Source organism: Bos indicus x Bos taurus, chromosome 4 (assembly GCF_003369695.1).
Source record: "Bos indicus x Bos taurus breed Angus x Brahman F1 hybrid chromosome 4, Bos_hybrid_MaternalHap_v2.0, whole genome shotgun sequence".
NCBI classification, from domain to species: domain Eukaryota; kingdom Metazoa; phylum Chordata; class Mammalia; order Artiodactyla; family Bovidae; genus Bos; species Bos indicus x Bos taurus.
In genome coordinates this window covers 7,494,209-7,508,785 of record NC_040079.1, presented here as the reverse complement: position 1 = coordinate 7,508,785, position 14,577 = coordinate 7,494,209, and the positions used below count along the sequence as shown (strand labels likewise).

Sequence of the window (14,577 nt, the reverse complement as noted above, 5' to 3'; positions counted from 1 at the left end):
GTGCACGTGATCTGGTTCCTGCTCTCTGGGAGTCAGCGGCGGTGTGGGGAAATCTCCGCCCCGCCACGAGAGTGAACCGCTCAGCAGGACCCTGGGAGCCGCGTTAGGGCTCACACCGCAGGGGCGGGGACTCCGGGCCGGCCAATTGGGGGGTGGGGTAGGGGGGGCTCTGGGATTGCACGGGGGGCGGGGTTTCCTGGTCCGGCCAATGGGGAGCTGCCTCTGGCCGGGGGGGCGGGACCCTGCACGCAGACCTGGGGCAGCCTTCGCGGCGCTCAGTTGATTGACTTGCTGTGTCCTTCCAGGAGGTTCTTGTGTTCCCACGTGCTTCGAGCAGCGCGCCAACCGGGGAGCCCAAGGGCTGGCCTGCGTGGGGCGTCCGCAGTGGTGGCGGCGACTCCTTGGCCTGGCCTCACAGTGTTGGGCCATGGTGGGTGGCCCAGCTCCCGTGAGGGCGGCCCTCACAGAGGATAACCCTGCCCTTCTGGAATTGGAGAGGTTCAGTCTGGGTAGTGTCAGTCGCTCAGTTGTGTCTGACTCTTCAGGACACCCATGGACTGTAGCCCACCAGGGTCCCCCGTCCATGGGATTCTCTAGGCAAGAATACTGGAGTGGGTTGCCATTTCCTTCTGCAGGGGATCTTCTCAACCCAGGGATCGAACCTGGGTCCTCCGCATTGCGGGCGGATTGTTTACCATCTGAGCCATAGCCTGGGTAGAGGAAGGGGAGGTAAACAGTACTTGAGGCTGAAGGGTGTCTCAGCTCACAGGATAAAAATCCCCTTTTTCTCGGCCCCAGTTTGCTCACCTGTAGACAACCACATTTCCGAGGTTCCCTCCAGCCTTGACATTCTGGGATCCTGCTCGGGATCGGGGTGTGGGGCGGATGAACTGACTGTCCTCACTCCAGAGATGCTCCAGGGCCCGCTTCCTGGATCTTTTAGCTGTCACCCCTCTGAGGGCTTACCTGTGGCTCAGGCAGTAAAGAATCTGCTTGCCATGCGGGGAAACCCAGGTTTGACCCCTGGGTCTGGGAGATCCCCTGGAGAAGGAAATGGCAATCCACTCCAGTATTCTTGCCTAGAGAATCCCATGGACAGAGGATCCTAGTGGGCTACAGTTGGTGGGGTTGTGAAGAGTCCGACACGACTGACACTTTCACTTTTCCTCTGATGAGCTCAGGGAGATCATGACCCCATTCGCATCCCCTTCCTAAGCTAAGGTCAGTGATGTCGTCTGGGGAGGTGATTTCCACTCCAGTCCGGACCCTTGGCTTCCTTCTGTCAGCAGTTTTGCCTCTAGCTGTGTGAGGATCCCGTAAAGCTCTTCTAGGTCTCAGCTCTGATTCCTGTCAGGATGTATTTGGGTGCCTGCTCACTCTTTTATGCAAGTCACCAGAGTGTTCCTACTATTGCTGCAAGAGGGGGGTCTGTGTCATAGAGGATTTGGGGCTACTGTCTCAGCCTCTGGTTTTTTTTTTTACCGAACTTGCAAGCCCGTGTGCTGGACACACAGTGAGGCCCATCAATACCAAACAGAGTTTGGAACAGAGAAAGGCTTATTACAAATTTGTACAAGGAGATGGGTGGCTCCTGCCCTAAGAACCCCAAAGTTACTGAAAGCTTTCAGCAAGTCTCTTTAAAAGCAAAAAGTGAGGGATGGGTGTGGTTAGTTGCAGACTTAGTGTCAGATCTTTTGTTCCTGAGAGCTGGTCATGGTCAGGTAACATTCCTATAAATCTCTACCAGATGAATGCTATTCTCTGTTCTGACAAGAAAGGGCAAAACCCCAAGGTACAATTTTCACCCTCCCAGGTCCCAGACCTGACTAAGAGAAGGCAGATCTCAGTTGGCAGCTCCTTCAGGGCCAGGTTCCACACCCTGCCCAGCTGTCTGAGGGAGTCAGGCATTCAACCCAACTGGCCCCCAGTCTCCTCAGGCAGCCCAAAGAGGGAGACCAGGTCTCAAAGACTATGACCAGACAGGTGGTCACTGCTATTAGGTCACAGAGGGGAGAGGTTCACCGCTGCCTCAAGGCCTGGAACGAGGCTGATGGAGGGCCTTGGTAAGGGCTCTGGAGCCCCTCAGGACACAGCCCCCAGTCTGTTCCCTGAGCCCTCCTGCTCACCCTCTGGCCCAACAAGGATGGGTAAGCTGAAGGGCCTCCAGGAGAAGGCCTGAATCGCCCTCTTAGCTCACTCTCCACCTGATGGGCCCACAGCACTGACCCTTGACTGAATCACTTCCCCAGTGGTCCCTCACCGACAGTTACCAGTGGGCAGGTAACCAATAGCTGAGCAGGACAACTAATGGTGTGGCTCACTGCCGGTTGGATGCTTGTGGGCGGGGCCCACTGAGGCACCACGCAATGGCTGAGCAAGACCTGTTGCCTAGTAACAGGGTGCAGCGTAATGAGGCCCAGCAAGGGCTGCCTGCCAAGGGCCGTGCTCATCCTGCTCTGTTAGTTTGACTGAGCCCATCCCTGGCCAGTGCGACAAGGGCTATCAAGATTTTTGTAACAGAGCTTAGCCATTATTGTGTGTGCCCTTAACCTGTGCCCCGTTGCCAGGCAACGGTTATGAGGGGCGGGCCCATTAGTGGTCCTGCTCAGCCATTGGTGGGGAGTCCTGCTCCCCCATTGCTGCAGTGGGCCCCTCCCACAAGCAACCAACAGCAAATGAACCACCGACCGTTAGTGGGCCGTTCAGCCAACTGTTGGTAGAGTGGTGGTGGTCAGGTAAAGAGTGAGGCGAGCGGGGGGCACCCCGGGAACAGGCTGGGGGCTGTGTCCAGCAGGGCTCCAGAGCCTTCACCAAGGCCACTGACAGGACCCAGGCCTTGAGGCAGTGCTGAACCTCACCCCCTTCCCCGCCTCTGTGATCTAAAGGCAGCAGCAGTCTTTATAGGATGCCCCCGCCATCTGGGCAGCCTGAGGACCAGCTGAGCCATGGGCACAGTCTCCCTCAGCGATAATGGCAGGCATGGTCCGGATACCCGGCCCTGAGGGAGCCAACTGGGATCGGCCTGTTCAGCCAGGACCTCGGACCTGAGAGGGTGAAAGCTGCCTCTGGGGACCGTGCCCTTTCTTGTCAGAACAGAGGATAACATTTGTTAGAGGTTTACAGAAATATGTTTACCTGAGTGTGACCTGACCTCGGAGCACAAAGGATCTGACACCAAGACGTTTGTAACAACTCACCTGGCCCGTCCCTCACCTTTCCTAGAAAAGGGCTTTGCTGAGGCCTTTCGGGGAGTTTGGGCTTTTTAAGGCATGAGCCACTTGTCTCCTTGTGGGACCCTCAATAAAATCTTTCTCTGTTCCAAACTCTAACATCTTGGTATTGTTTGGCTTCACTGCATTGAACACATCAACTTGTGTTTCGGTAACAATTTTTCTGTTTCTGAAGGTAAAGGAGTCACCTCCTGGTAGACACAACTTCAAAGTGGTTTAGATCCATGCCTGGAGGCCAGACTTGTGAGGAGATCAGCTGTTGTTCCCTACCCTGTGAAGACGGAACCTGCCTCCTCCAAGCTACACCTTACACTGGGCAGAGACCAGACTCCGAGATGGAGCAGTTGTGCTGTGGGAGAACGCGGGAAGGGACAAGGGTGTGGTGGCCGACCACATGGGCCTGCAGAGCTGACCCCACCTCCTCCCTTTCCTCCCTCATAGAGGGTGCCACCACCAACCCTTGCTGCCCACCCTTGCGGAGATGGTGGGGGAAGGCCCTGGAGCCTGGGTCTCAGGATGAGGGCGGGCCTGGCTCCCACCTTTGCCTGCAGAGGGCAGCCTGGCATCAGGGGTCCATGTTTCTGGAGAAACAGAGACAGAGGAGGGTGGGATAAGCCGCTTGCAGTCACATGGCCAATTGTTAGGGCAAGATCCAGGGAGCGGCGTGCCAGTTACCACACAAACGTCACCGTGGCCTGAGATGGTCCTGGGAGCATGGGGGAGGGCAGACCAGACACCCCGTCCTGAGGTCTAGAAGGGTGTCACACAGCAGAGTCCTGATGGCAAGGTGATCGTGGGCTGGAGGGTGGCCTGCCTCTGAGACCTTCTCTGACCTGTGTCTGCCCCCACGTCTCTCCGCACCTGCTCTCAAGTCCTCACTCTGAGCTCCAGTTTCTGCTTTCTTCTGTCTTCTCCTCGGCTTCAGTCTCCTTGTGAGACGGCGCTGAGTCTTCCTGGAATGTCCCCAGCACTTAACACAGTGCCTGACATATGTGAGTAACAAATAATGAGTGCTTATTAAATGAAAGAAAGAAAGAAAGTGAAGTCGCTCAGTCATACCCGACTCTGCGACCCCATGGATAGTCTGACATTTTCTTTGGGGAGAAAAGTTTGCCTTTAAGCTGGTACTTTGAACAGGTAAACTAAATCACCATGAGCTCAGACGTGGAAAGAAAGTGGTGTACTCAACCAGGGTATTGAGTAGGTCGCATATACGTTTGATGGTAAAAGTAGCATTTCAGACTCCTCCTGGGGCAGGGTGGCCCCTGTGGTTTCTGACCTGTCTTTGAGTGCTGTTATTGCAGGAACCGGGGTGTCACTTCCTCCACAGCAGGGCGTGGAGTGAGCTGGGCCCCGCACTGCGGTCAGCCTGTAGCCACCAAGGCTGGGTTCCTACAGCAATTGTGGAAGAACTGGGCCGTTTGGTGGTTCCCATGGAGATGCCAAGCAGCCAACGCCTGGTTGAGGTGCCCTGGGAGCAGAAGCCCCCAGCCCAGGCTCAGCTCTGCTGAGCTGTGGAGCCTGGGGGTTTGCTCCTGAGTGGGGGCTCAAGTGAGCACTGGGAGGTGGAGGCATGAGGTCCAAGGGGGACCTGGGGTCCACCATGGGATCTGGGAGGCCCCTGGGGTTTCAGCAATTACTTTCTTGCATTCCACCCACTCTGGAAGCTTTTCCAGATTCATCAGGAGATAACTCTGCTTTCTGCCTGCCCCTCCACCCCCTGACCCCCAGAACAGGCCCTGCTCTTGGGAGCTGCTTCCACACCCCCGGCTCAAATCTTGGGCTGACAGTGCGTGTGCAGATTGCTTTATTTACTCATGTTTCCAGGGGCCAGCTTCTCCTACTGGGACTCTAGGCAAGGTGCAGACTGCATTCTCCTTCAGGAGATCTGGGTTGCAAAGTTCCAGCATGTTCCTCAGGGGATTCAGAGGCAGGTCCACATTGGAGAACCAAGGCTGGAGAACCCTCTGAGCAGACACTAACCAGCCTCTAACCTTTGAAAGTGTGTTTTTTTTTTTTTTTTTTGATTCTGCAAATGTGTTTTCACAAGAGTACATTCTCACCAAGAAAATGTGTGCAGATGAAGCTGAAGGGCTCTCTGTGCCTGCCACCCTCCATCCCCCACCCTCTCCCCCAGGCCCCCACTATTTTCCTTCTGGTGTGTAGCCTTTCAGGCTTCTTCCTCATGCATTTTCATACAGGTAGGTAGTGCAGAAAAACACAGGGTTTAAAAACCACACATACCATACTCTGTGTATCATTCTGCAGCTTACTGTCTTCACTGAGGAATATGTCTTAGGGACCTTTTCCTGTTGGCACCTTGTGATCAGCTGCACCCTTGGAGCTCCTGGATTTGGCTGCTTGGTAGGAACTTGGTTGTTAGAGTCCTGATCTAAGTGTGGCAGCCAGTAACAGTAAACGACTAGAATTCAATGAATTCAGTAAAGTTGCAGGATATAAAATTAATACACAGAAATCTGATGATATCTATACACTAGCAAAGATCAAAAGGAAATTAAGGAAACAATCCTATTTACCTTCACATCAAAAATAAAATATCTAGGAATATACTGACATAAGAAGACAAAGGACCTATATTCTGAAAACTTTAGGACACTGATAAAGGAAATTGAAGACAACACAAACAGATGGAAAGATATAGCCTGTTCTTAGATTGGAACAATCAAATTCTTAAAATGCCTGTACTAACCAAGGCAATCTACAGATTCAATGCAATCCCTATCAAATTGCCAATGGCGTTTTTCACAGAACTAGAACAAAATGGCAACCCACTCCAGTGTTCTTGCCTGGAGAATCCCAGGGACGGGGGAGCCTGGTGGGCTGCCGTCTATGGGGTCGCACAGAGTCGGACATGACTGAAGCAACTTAGCAGCAGCAGCAGCAGCAGCAGAACAAAATAGTTTAAAATTTGTATGGAAATGAAAAAGACCCTGAATAGCCAAAGCTATCTTGAGAAAGAAAAAGAAACTGGAAGAATCAGACCTCCTGACTTCAGACTATCCTACAAAGCTACAGTAATTGGAACAGTATAGTACCGGCACAGAAACAGACGTCTAGGTCAAAGGAGCAGGATAGGAAGCCCAGGAATATACCCACGCACCTATGGTCAATTAATTTTTGACAAAGGAGGAAAGAAAATACAGCGGAGAAAAGACAGTCTCTTTAATAAGTGGTGCTTGGAAAACTGGACAGCTATATCTAAAAGAATGAAACTAGAACATTCTCTAATACCATATTAAAAAATAAACTCAAAATGGGTTAAGCACCTAAATGTAAGGCCAGACACTATAAAACTCCCAGAGGAAAACATAGGCGGAACACTCTTTGACACAAATTGCAGCATATCTTCTGAATCTGTCTCCCAGAGTAATAGAAATAAGAACAAAAAATAAACGGGACCTAATTAAACTTAAAAGCTTTTTCACAGCAAAGAAATGATAAACAAAACAAAAACCTACAGAAAAGGAGAAAATAGTTACAAATGATGTGACCAATGAAGGATTAATTTCCAAAATATACAAACAGCTCATGCAACTCAGCAGCAAAAAAAAGAAAGAAAGAAAATAACTCAATCAAAAAATGGGCAGATGACCTACATAGCCCTTTCTCCAAATGCTCAAAACAGATCAAAACGACAATGAGGTATCACCACACAGAGACCAGAATGACCATCAAAAAAGTCTACAAACAATAAATGCTGGAGAGGGCGTGGAGAAAATGGAATCCTCCTATACTGTTGGTGGGGATATAAATTGGTACAGTCACTATGGAAAAATGGTATGGAGGTTCCTTAGAAAGCTAAAAATAAAATTGTCATATGATCTTGTAATCTCAATCCTGAGCACTTATCCTGAGAAAATTATAATTCAAAAAACACACCAATGTTCATTGCAGCACTGTTTAGGCAAGACATGGAAGCAACCTAAATGACCATTGACAGATGAGTGATGTGTGTGTGTGTATATATATATTTAAAAAGAATGAAACAATGCCATCTGTGGCAACACAGATGGACCTAGCAGTTATACTAAGTGAAGTAACCCAGACAAAGACAAATATCATAGTATCACATGATATTGCTTACATATAGAATCTAAAAAGATGCAAATAAACTTATTTACAAAACAGACATAGACCCACAGACACAGGAAAGAAGCTTACTGTTACCAAAGTGGAAAGGGGTGGGGGAGGGGTAAATCAGGAGTTTGGGATTAACATATACACACTCCTATATATAAAATAGATAACCAACAAGGACCTACTGTATAGTGCAGGGAACTATACCCATTATTTTGTAATAACCTATCAGTTGTGTCCGACTCTGCCACCCTATGGACTCTAGCCCGCCAGACTCTCTGTCCAAGGGATTCTCCAGGCAAGAATACTGGAGTGGGTTGCCATGCCCTGCTCCAGGGGATCTTCCCAACCCAGGGATCAAACATGGGTCTCCTGCATTGGCAGGTGGGTTCTTTACCACAAATGCCATCTGGGAAGCCCATAAGGGAAAGAATCTGTAAAAGAAAATATATGTGTCTATACTGAATCAGATTGTTATACACCTGAAACTAACTCCACATTGTAAGTCAACTACAATTTTTTTTTAAAGTGTGGCAGCCAGGAGCAAGTGGCTGGGCTAGCTGTGTCAAAATTTCCTCCATGAGCTACAGAAAGGGAAGAGCTGTACCCTGTAGTCCTGGGGACACGATCTGGCATAGTGTTTCAAGATCTGGGTGGCCATTAGATACTGGTGATCTGGAATGATCTCCATTCATTCATTTATTTAATAACAACAACAAAAAATGCCTACCCTGGGCAGGAAAAAGGAGCAGTAATGAATCCCTGCTCTTAAGATGGGCCTTAGAAGTTGGCACAGGGCTTCCCTGATGGTCCAGTGGTTAAGAACCTGTCTGTCATTGCGGGAGACATGGGTTCAATCCCTGATCCAGAATGATCCCACATGCCCGCAGAGCAACTAATCTGGGTAGGGCGTCTGCTGACTGCTCTCCTCTTTCACGCGGTAGACTTGACCGGTGAGCCCAGAGCTGCAGAGTTGGCCCCCTGGGCTGTGTCTTGGCTCCCCTTGACTTCTTTCAGGGGAGTCACCCTCCCTCCCTGTACTGCAGACATGGATTCTGAGTGGGAACAGATACATTCTTACGTGACATCACTCCTGAAATGGTTGTGTCACTCAACTCCCCTTGGCTGTGCTAGAACCCCAGCCAGGCCAATAAGGGTCCGGCTCTAGGATTTTTCAGAATTAAACACTTTTCTCCCTGGCATCCCAAGTGTGGAGATGTACACCTAGAGGTGTTTGGTGTAGGAGTCTCAGCTGCCTGGAGAAGATTGTTTGAGAGATTAAAGGTGATTTGAGAAGGAAGCAAAGAAAAAAGCTGAGAGTCCTGATAACTTTCGAATTTCTGGAAGTCAGTTTCTTCTCTGCTCTAAATTTCTTAAAGATTTGTTTTCGTGTTCATCCTCAGTCCTGTCCAACTCTTTGTGACTCCATGGACTGTAGTCCACCAGTCCATGGGATTGTTTAATCCCTCTGTCCATGGGATTCTCCAGGCAAGAGTCCTGGGGTGGGTTGCCATTTCCTCCTCTAGGGGATCTTCCTGACCCAGGGATTGAACCTGAGTCTCCTGTGATCTCCTGCATTGCAGGCTGACTCTCTACCCACTGAGTTTCTTTAATCAGTTGATATTTAACTCTGCCACTGATTGTCAGTATTAGCATGATATGATTCTGGACATGAAATATTAGCTAGGCAGTTGTGACTGGGGGTATAGCTCAGTGGTAGAGCATTTGACTGCAGATCAAGAGGTCCCTGGTTCAAGTCCGGGTGCCCCCTTGTTTTCTTCACTCACAGAACCCACCTTAGGGCTCATCTTTCAGAAGAGAGTATTTGGGGGGAAAAGGTGAGAAACGGGAGATTAATAAAGAGCTGGAGAGATGGATGCTGGGTAAACAGACTCAACAGACGTCCACTAGAGGGAGTGAACAGATTGAGACTTGAGACAACAAAACCACGTCTGGCCCTGCACGCTCTGGGCTGGAGGAGACAAGACAGGAAGGAGAGACGCTAGACTGCTGCCTGATGGCAAGATGAGCTGACCCTAGCCCTGCTCCCTCTCCTGGGCCAAGGCTCTCTCGCTGCCTTCTCTTTCCCCTTCCTCTTGCTGTGCACAAGGGTATTTGCAAGAAAATCATTTCTCATCAGTCTGCACATCTCGGCTCAGTTCACAAAGGACTCTGGGGTTTAGGGGCAAAGGCTAACCCTGAAATCACAATGATCACGCTGTCCCTTGGCAGTTATATCTGCAGTGGGCACAGTTCTCTAAACCATGAACCTCCTTAATCAGCCAGGGGTCCTCAGCACCTGGCACAGAGGGGAACACGGTAGGGGCTCAAAGGATGTCTGTTGAGGGACTTCCCTGGTGATCCAGTGGTTAAGACTCCACGCTCCCAATGCAGGGGGCACAGGTTTGATCCCTGGTGGGGGAGCGAAGATCCCAAATGGCACAGCCCAAGATAAAAAGAAATATCTGTTGAAGACATGAACTGGCTACAGGCCCCTCCCCACTCTCCCCTTCTCCATGTTTGACCTCCAGAGTCCCTTCAGCATCCTTTCCCTTCTCACTACAGCCTTGCCCCCAGCCTTTCCCGGGTGCAAATCTGGAAAGGAAGTCCTTGCTGAAAAGGCTCAGAGAGAGGGTGGGCACCTGGAGAAGGTCCTGCAGGTCAGCACCAGGCTCTGGGGAATCCAAGCTGGTAGAAAAACATTGAGCTTGTACAGAGGTACCTGGAATTTTTCATGTGCGGTTCAGCCACCTGGCCCAAGTCCTATCCTTCGTTCAGCCCTAAACTCAGAGGAGATCATTTCCCACCTTGAGGAGGTAGGGGCACTTCGCACAGCTGCTCATGTAGGATTTATTTCCCTACATTTATTTCTTTCATTCAACAAATATAAATTAAAATACTTACTATGTTCTAGATTTGGAGCTTCCCAGATGGTGCTGGTGGTAAAGAACCTGCCTGCCAAAGTAGGAGACACAAGAGATGTAGGTTTGATCCCTGTGTCAGGAAGATCCGGGAGGAGGGCATGGCAACCCACTCTAGTATTCTCATCTGGAGAATCCCATGGACAGAGGAGCCTGGCGGGCTACAGTCCATAGGGCCGCAAAGTTGGACACGACTGAAGTGACTTAGCACACACGCATGATGTACCAGGGAGAAGGAGATGGCACCCCACTCCAGCACTCTTGCCTGGAAAATCCCATGGATGGAGGAGCCTGGTAGGCTGCAGTCCATGGGGTCGCGAAAAGTCGGTCACAACTGAGCGACTTCACTTTGACTTTTCACTTTCATGCATTGGAGAAGGAAATGGCAACTGACTCCAGTGTTCTTGCCTGGAGAATCCCAGGGACAGGGAAGCCAGGTGGGCTGCCATCTATGGGTTGCACAGAGTTGGACACGACTAAAACGACTTAGCAGCAGCAGCATCAGCATGATGTACCAGATTCAGGCTCAGGGTTGAGCATCCTTAAGAAAAGTGAGGCGGGATCCCTGTTCTCAAGGGGCTCGTGGAGCAGCGGGCGGGTCCACTGTGGTACAGAAAGTAGGCACCTGAGATGTGTATCTTGTGCTCATCAGTGAGGCTGCTGCCTTCGAGGTCTTGATTTCAAACACAGTATTGGACCATCACCACTGTCTGCTGACCTTGCCAGGTCTTCTTTCAAGGTACCATATGGCTTTTCATCACCTGCCTCCCCGCCCTGTGTTCTTTCCTCTTGTCCACACAGCTTGGATCCGGTGACCCAGAGAATCAACAGCTCTCTTTCAAATCTCTTACGTATCCGGCCCTCTCTCCCTGTATGGAATCTGCCTGGCAAAATCACAGTGCAGGTATTCGCTTATTCCATGCCCACATCCAAGCAGCCGGACGTTGCTGGGGACAATCACACAGCCATCTTGACAAACTTCACCTGTAACCAAAATCTCGTCTGTATTGAATGTAGCTCGGGTGGCAGTAGTGATAAAGAATCCGCCTGCCAATGCAGGAGACACGAGAGAGGCAGCTTCAGTCCCTGGGTCGGGAAGATCCCCTGGAGGAGAAAATGGCAACCCATTCTCGCCTGGGAAATCCCGCAGACAGAGCCTGGTGGGCTACAGTCCATGGGGTCACAGCGTCAGACGTGAGTGAGCACACAGCACGCGCGCGCACACACACATACACACACACACACACACACACGGAGGAGTCTTGTATATGCTTGCTTTCTCACTTTCTGAGACGGCTTCTTCACCTCTTCTATGCTCTTTTCAAATTCTCAACACTCCCTCCCTCTCCCCTACTGTAGCTGAATATCTTAACTATTCAGACAATGGATGCAATTAGATGAAAACTATTTCCACCTTTCTCCATTAATTCCAAGCAACCAGTCTGTCTGCATTCATAGCAGCTGCCTTCGCCTCTGTTAAGAAGAAATGTTTTCATTCTCATCTGTCAAGGTCAATCTATCACTTGTGAATTAAACTCGCTTCTTGCCTCCTCAAGGACCCCACTGCGTTTTCTCTCTCCTGCATCAACGTTTAATTCCTCTCTACAGGATTGTTGTCTTAGGCACACCACGTGCCTTAATATCACCCGAGTTTTTAACCACTGGACCACCAGGGAAGTCCCTGATTGAGGCTTTGGGTTGTTTTTTCTTTTTAATATTTATTTTTGGCAGTGCTGGGTCATTGCTGCCCTCGGGCTTTCCCTAGTTGTGTCGAGCAGGGGCTACTCTCTATTCGTGGTGCTCAGGCTTCTCACTGCGGTGGCCTCTCTCGTTGCAGAGCACAGTCTCTAGGGTGCGTGGGCTGCAGCAGTTGCCATGTGTGGGCTCAGCATATCCAGCCCCCCAGGCTCTAGAGTTCAGGTGCAGTAGTTGTGGCGCACGTACCTAGTTGCTCCGTGGCAAGTGGGTCCTTCCCGGGCCAGGGATCGAACCCGTGTCTCTTGTATTGGCAGGTGGACTCTCTACCACTGAGCCACCGGGGAAGCCCTAGCACTTACTTTTGGAAAAACCTCTCTTGATCCATGACCCCTCTAGTTCCTGCCCAGTTTCTCTGCTCCCATTTCCCAGAAAACGACTCAGAAGAATTGTCTGTACCTGCCGACTCCACTTTCTTATATCCCAGTCCAGTCCAGTTTTCATTTTATTAATACCTGGTCCATTGAAATGGCCTTCATCAAGGTCATCAGTGACCTGTATTTGAGTAATATTTTGCTGACAGCAGAGACCAGCTCTCTCTGCTCTCTACTTAGCCTCTTGCACTTTTACAAGGATGACCACTCCATCCTCAAAACTTGTGAAGGCTAAGTTTTCCAGACACCTCACTTTGCTTCCATCCTGCCCCACGGGATGCTATTTCTCTGCCTTCCTGTCTGGCTCTCCTCTTCCACAAGCCTGGAAATATTGGGACACCCAGGGCGGTATCCTGGCCTGACTTCTCACCTCTTAGTCCTGTGGCTTCAAATTCCTGTGACATGTCAGTGACTTACGTCCCCAGCGTGGACCACTCCTTACCCTCCAGACTTGAATACCTACCTTCCCTGGGTTACCTAATGGGAATCTCTAGCTTAATTTATCCCATCCTCACCCCAGTCTGCTCCTTCCTAACCCTACTACAGTGGAGCACAGGGGCCCAAACCTGCCCACCTGCCCCACAAAGAGCCTAGCAGGCCCCTGACTCTCCTCCTCCGGGTTCACACCCAGCAGCTGACTCCCAGCAGCTCCTTCTTCAGAACACTCCCCACCCCACCAACTGTCTCCAGCCTCATCTCCTGGGTTGCACTGTCCTCTTCTTGAGTCCATTCTCCCCACAGTGGCTGGAGCGAGATTCCAAAACCATGGGTCTGATCTCGTTCCCCTGCCACTCCAAACCTCCGATGGCTTCCCCTTGCCCAGACTGAAATAGGAATTAAATCCAGGAGCTTGACAGTAACCCTGGCATCCTGCAGGGAGAGCAGCCATCTGGGGGGCCCCCTGGAAGGCTCTCCAGGTGGAGGCAAACACACCCCACCTCAATGAAACTGCGTTGTCACCCACCCCTTCCCACCCAGATACCCTGGGAACATCCCTCTTTTCCTAGAACAGGGCTGCAAATGCCCAGGACACTTCACCACCCGCCTCTCTCCTCCTCGGGCTCCATCAGTCACCGCACAGAGAGGACCACAAGCTCTGATGTTCCTCCTCGAATCGCCAAGACCTCCGAGGTGAAGGCGCAAGTGTGGCTGCGCTGACGGTGTCTGCCATGATTCACGCTAGCAGTCCTGGCCCCAGCCTTGCTTCCCAGTGCGGGTCCAGCCATCAGGAATATAGAGACGTGTGTGACAGTGGAGGTGTGCGTGAGGCCCCGAGGGAGTCAGGGCAGGAGGCAGTGGGGGAGTGGGGGGTCTCTACAGACACAGTGACACGTGACCTTGGCTTAACCAACAGTCGTTTGAGACCAGAAGGGTCTGGTTGGTGGATTCTGGGGGTGGAGAGTGTGGAACAGTCCCACGAGGTCAGCAAAAGAGCTTGGTCATGGAGCCAGGCTGGAAAGACAGGGAGGGGTTTTCCATGTCATCCTCTGATACACCTGACTTGTGTGGTTACCTAAAGCTTGAATATTTAGGTCATTTCAAATTCTTTTCCATTTTAAGGAGCCTTGTGATGGATAGGGAGTTTGTTAAGGAATCTTCCCTGGTGGCTCAGCTGATAGAATCCTCCTACAATGCAGGAGACCTGGGTTTGATCCCTGGGTTGGGAAGATCCCCTGGAGAAGGGAAAGGCTACCCTCTCCAGTATTCTGGCCTGGAGAATTCCATGGACTGTATAGCCCGTGGGGTCACAAAGAGTCGGACACGACTGAGTGACTTACACTTTCACTTTCACTTGGCCACAGATGCTGCGTTTGTTTTTAAAATTTTATAACCTTTTAGCAATAGTCCTGAGAGCTAATGTTTGTTGAATGTTTACTCTGTTCCAGGGACTTCTAAGTGACCTGTTTCGTTTAACACCCACATGAGCACCAGCACAGGTACTACTGGTTTTCCCATTCTGTTGTTCAGTCACTCAGTCGTGTCTGACTCCTTGCAACCCCACGGACTGCAGCATGCCAGACCTCCCTGTCCCTCATCATCTCCCAGAGTTTGCCCAAGTTCAGGTCCGTTGAATCTGTGATGCCATCCAGCCATCTCATCCTCTGCTGCCCACTTTAAAGATAGGGAATTAGAAGCTCATAGAAGTGAAATGACTTATACATGATCCCACTGCTAGTAAGTGGTTAAAACCAGGATTGA

General features: G+C 50.7%; 1 non-coding gene across 1 annotated transcript; it reads left to right on the top strand.

Moving 5' to 3' along the window:
• Positions 1-9,027: 9,027 nt before the first annotated feature.
• Positions 9,028-9,099, top strand: TRNAC-GCA. Its single transcript has one exon. It is a non-coding gene; the product is annotated as a tRNA-Cys (tRNA).
• The last annotated feature ends 5,478 nt before the right edge of the window (positions 9,100-14,577 follow it).